We start from the raw sequence: 6,000 nt of genomic DNA on the forward strand, positions 1-6,000 counted from the left end.
CTAGGGACAAGGTGTTGTCTATGTATCCACACATGTATCTGAGTTTCCTAATCAATACAATTCTAGCATGGATAATAAACGATTATCATGAACAAGGAAATATAATAATAATCAATTTATTATTGCCTCTAGGGCATATTTCCAACAGTCTCCCACTTGCACTAGAGTCAATAATCCAGTTCACATCGCTATGTGACTAACACTCAAGGTCACATCCCCATGTGACTAACACCCAAAGAGTTTACTAGAGTCAATAATCTAGTTCACATTACCATGTGATTAACACTCGATGAGTTCTGGGTTTGATCATGTTATGCTTGTGAGAGATGTTATAGTCAACGGGTCTGAATCTTTCAGATCCGTATGTACTTCGCAAATCTCTATGTCATCTTGTAGATGCAGCTACTACGCTATATTTGGAGCCATTTCAAATAACTGTTCTACTATACGAATCCAGTTTACTACTCAGAATAATTTGGATTAGTGTCAAAGTTTGCATCGGTGTAACCCTTTACGACGAACTCTTTTACCACCTCCATAATCGAGAAAATTCCTTAGTCCACTAGTTACTAAGTATAACTTTGACCGCTGTCCTGTGATCCATTCTTAGATCACTCTTGTACCCCTTGACTGACTCATGGCAAGGCACATTTCAGGTGCGGTACACAGCATAGCATACTGTAGAGCCTATGTCTTAAGCATAGGGGACGACCTTCGTCCTTTCTCTCTATTCTGCCGTGGTCGAGCTTTAAGTCTTAACTTCATACCTTACAACTCAGGCAAGAACTCCTTCTTTGACTGATCCATCTTGAACACCTTCAAGATCATGTCAAGGTATGTGCTCATTTGAAAGTACCATTAAGCGTTTTGATCTATCCTTATAGATCTTGATGCTCAATGTTCAAGTAGCTTAATCCAGGCTTTCCATTGAAAAACACTTTTCAAATAACTCTGCATGCTTTCCAGAAATTCTACATCATTTCCGATCAACAATATGTTAACAACATATACTCATCAGAAATTCTATAGTGCTCCCACTCACTTCTTTGGAAATACAAGTTTCTCATAAACTTTGTATAAACCCAAAACCTTTGATCATCAAAGCGTACATTCCAACTCCGAGATGCTTACTCCAGTCCTTAGAAGGATTGCTGGAGCTTTGCATACTTATTAGCATCTTTCAGGATTGACAAGACCTTCCGGTTGTATCACATACAACCTTTCCTCAAGAAAATCGTCGAGGAAATAATGTTTTGACATCCTATCTGCAAGATTTCATAAATAATGCAGTAATCGCTAATATAATTCCAACAGACTCTTAGCATCGCTATGAGTGAGAAAGTCTCATCATAGTCAACTCCTTGAACTTGTCGGAAAAAATCTTAACGACAAGTCGAGCTTTGTTAATGGTGATACTTACCATCATTGTCCGTCTTCCTTTCAAAATCCATATGTACCTAACAGCCTTACGACCATCAAGTAGTTCTTCCAAAGTCTACACTTTGTTTTCATATATGGATCCTCTCTTGGATTATATGGCCTCAAGCCATTTATCGGAATCCAGGCCCACCACCGCTTCTCCATAGCTCGTAGGTTCATTGTTGTCTAGCAACATGACTTCCAAGACAGGATTACGTACCACTCTGAAGTAGTACGCATCCTTGTCATCCCACGAGGTTTGGTAGTGACTTGATCTGAAGTTTCATGATCACTATCATAAGCTTCCACTTCAATTGGTGTAGGTGCCACAGGAACAACTCCCTGTGCCCTGTCACACACTAGTTGAAGAGACGGTTCAATAACCTCATCAAGTCTCCACCATCCTCCCCTCAATTCTTTCGAGAGAAACTTTTCCTCGAGAAAGGACCCGATTCTAGAAACAATCCCTTATTGCTTTCGAATCTGAGACAGGAGGTATACCCAACTGTTTTGGGTGTCCTATGAAGATGCATTTATCCGCTTTGGGTTCGAGCTTATCAGCCTGAAACTTTTTCACATAAGCGTCGCAGCCCCAAACTTTTAAGAAATGACAGCTTAGGTTTCTCTAAACCATAGTTCATACGGTGTCATCTCATTGGAATTACGTGGTGCCCTATTTAAAGTGAATGTGGTTGTCTTTAATGCCTAACCCATAAACTACCGTGGTAATTCGATAAGAGACATCATGGTATGTATCATATCCAATAGGGTGCAGTTATGATGTTCGGACACACCATCACACTATGGTGTTCCAGGCTGTATTAGTTGTGAAATAATTTTCACAATGTCTCAATTCTGTGCCAAACTCGTAATTCAGATATTCATCTCTATGATCATATCATAGATCTTTTATCCTCTTGTCACGACGATCTTTCAACTTCACCCTGAAATTACTTGAACCTTTCAATAATTCAGATTCGTGATTTATCAAGTAAATATACTCAACATCTACTCAAATCATCTGTGAAGTAAGAACATAATGATATCCACTACATGCCTCAGCACTCATTGGATTGCACACATCAAAATGTATTACTTCCAACAAGTTGCTTTCTAGTTCCATTTTACTGAAAACGAGGCTTTCAGTCATCTTGCCCATGTGGTATGATTTGCATGTCTCAAGTGATTCAAAATCAAGTGAGTCCAAACGGTCCATTTGCATGGAGTTTCTTCATGCATATACACCAATAGACATGGTTCGCATGTCTCAAACTTTTCAAAAACGAGTGAGCCCAAAGATCCATCAACATGGAGCTTCTTCATGCGTTTTATACCGATATGACTTAAGTGGCAGTGCCACAAGTAGGTGGTACTATCATTACTATCTTACATCTTTTGGCATGAACATGTGTATCACTACGATCGAGATTCAATAAACCATTCATTTTAGGTGTAAGACCATTGAAGGTATTATTCAAATAAACAGAGTAACCGTTATTCTCCTTAAATGAATAACCGTATTGCGATAGACATAATCCAATCATGTCTATGCTCAACGCAAACACCAATCTCGATGGTAGAGGGAGCGTGCGATGCTTGATCATATCAACATTGGAAACACTTCCAACACATATCGTCAGCTCACCTTTAGCTAGTCTCCGTTTATTCCGTAGCTTTTATTTCGAGTTACTAACACTTAGCAACCGAACCGGTATCTAATACCCTGGTGCTACTAGGAGTACTAGTAAAGTACACATCAACACAATGTATATCAAATATACTTCTATCGACCTTGCCAGCCTTCTCATCTACCAAGTATCTAGGGTAATTCTGCTCCAGTGGCTGTTCCCCTTATTACAGAAGCACTTAGTCTCGGGTTTGGTTTCAACCTTGGGTTTCTTCACTAGAGCAGCAGATGAATTGCCGTTTCATGAAGTATCCCTTCGTGCCCTTGCCCTTCTTGAAACTAGTGGTTTCACCAACCATCAACAATTGATGCTCCTTCTTGATCTCTACTTTTGTGGTGTCAAACATCGCGAATATCTCAAGGATCATCATATATGTCCCTGATATATTATAGTTCATCACGAAGCTCAAGCAGCTTGGTGGTAATGACTTCGGAGAACCATCACTATTTCATCTGGAAGATCAACTCCCACTCGATTCAAGCGATTGTTGTACTCAGACAATCTGAGCACAAGTTCAACAATTGAGCTTTTCTCCCTTAGTTTGCAGGCTAAGAAAATCGTCGGAGGTCTTATACCTCTTGACGTGGGCACGAGCCCGAAATCCTAATTTCAGCCCTCAAAACATCTCATATGTTTCGCGACGTTTCAAAATGTCTTTGGTGCCTCAACTCTAAACCGTTTAACTGAACTATCACGTAGTTATCAAAACATGTATGTCAGATGTTCGCAACATCCATAGACGACGTTCGAGGTTCAGCACACTGAGCGGTGCATTAAGGACATAAGCCTTCTATGAAGCAATGAGGACAATCCTCAGTTTACGGACCTAGTCCGCATAATTACTACTATCAACTTTCAACTAAATTTTCTCTAGGAACATATCTAAACAGTAGAACTGAAGCGCGAGCTACGACATAATTTGCGAAGACCTTTTGACTATGTTCAGGATAATTAAGTTCATCTTATGAACTCCCACTCAGATAGACATCCCTCTAGTCATCTAAGTGATTACATGATCCAAGTCAACTAGGCCGTGTCCGATCATCACGTGAGACGGACTAGTCATCATCGGTGAAAATCTTCATGTTGATCGTATCTACCATATGACTCATGCTCGACCTTTCGGTCTCTTGTGTTCCGAGTCCATGTCTGTACATGCTAGGCTCGTCAAGTTAACCTAAGTGTTTCGCGTGTGTAAATCTGGCTTACACCCGTTGTATGTGAACGTAAGAATCTATCACACCCGATCATCACGTGGTGCTTCGAAACGACGAACTTTCGCAACGGTGCACAGTTAGGGGGAACACCTTCTTGAAATTTTAGTGAGGGATCATCTTATTTACTACCGTCGTTCTAAGCAAATAAGATGTATAAACATGATAAACATCACATGCAATCAAATAGTGACATGATATGGCCAATATCATATTGCTCCTTTTGATCTTCATCTTCGGGGCTCCATGATCATCATCATCACCGGCATGACACCATGATCTCCATCATCGTGTCTTCATGAAGTTGTCTCGCCAACTATTACTTCTACTTCTACAGCTAACGGTTAGCAATAAAGTAAAGTAATTACATGACGTTTATGTTGACACGCAGGTCATAAATAAATTAAGACAACTCCTATGGCTCCTGCCGGTTGTCATACTCATCGACATGCAAGTCGTGATTCCTATTACAAGAACATGATCAATATCATATATCACATATCATTCATCACATTCTTCTTGGCCATATCACATCACATAGCATACCCTGCAAAAACAAGTTAGACGTCCTCTAATTGTTGTTTGCATGTTTTACGTGGCTGCTATGGGTTTCTAGCAAGAACGTTTCTTACCTACGCAAAAACCACAATGTGATATGCCAATTGCTATTTACCCTTCATAAGGACCCTTTTCATCGAATCCGATCCGACTAAAGTGGGAGAGACAAACACCCGCTAGCCACCTTATGCAACTAGTGCATGTCAGTCGGTGGAACCAGTCTCACGTAAGAGTACGTGTAAGGTCGGTCCGGGCCGCTTCATCCCACAATGCCACCGAATCAAGATTGGACTAGTAACGGTAAGCATATTGAACAAAATCAACGCCCACAACTACTTTGTGTTCTACTCGTGCATAGAAACTACGCATAGACCTAGCTCATGATGCCACTGTTGGGGAACGTAGCATAAATTCAAAATTTTCCTACGTGTCACCAAGATCTATCTATGGAGTCATCTAGCAACAAGGGAGGAGTGTATCTACATACCCTTGTAGATCGCGCGCGGAAGCGTTCAAGAGAACGGGGTTGATGGAGTCGTACTCGTCGTGATCCAAATCACCGATGATCCTAGCGCCGAACGGACGGCACCTCCGCGTTCAACACACGTACGGAGCAGCGACGTCTCCTCCTTCTTGATCCAGCAAGGGGAAAGGAGAGGTTGATGGAGATCCAGCAGCACAACGGCGTGGTGGTGGAAGTAGCGGGATTCCAACAGGGCTTCGCCAAGCGCTGCGGGAGGAGGGAGATGTGTCATGGGAGGGAGAGGGAGGCGCCAGGGCTTAGGTGTTGCTGCCCTCCCTTTCCCCCACTATATATAGGGCCAAGGGAGAGGGGGGGCGCAGCCTTTGGCCCTTCCTCCAAGGAAGGGTGCGGCCAAGGGAGGAGTCCCTCCTCCCCAAGGCACCTCGGAGGTGCCTTCCCCCTTTAGGACTCTTCCTTTCCCTCTTCTCTTGGCGCATGGGCCTCTTGCGGCTGGTGCCCTTGGCCCATATAGGCCAAGGCGCACCCCCTACAGCCCATGTGCCCCCCCAGGGCAGGTGGCCCCACCCGGTGGACCCCCGGGACCCTTCCGGTGGTCCCGGTACAATACCGGTGACCCCGAAACTTGTCCCGATGGCCG

Source organism: Triticum urartu, chromosome 7, assembly GCF_003073215.2.
Source record: "Triticum urartu cultivar G1812 chromosome 7, Tu2.1, whole genome shotgun sequence".
Lineage (NCBI taxonomy): Eukaryota > Viridiplantae > Streptophyta > Magnoliopsida > Poales > Poaceae > Triticum > Triticum urartu.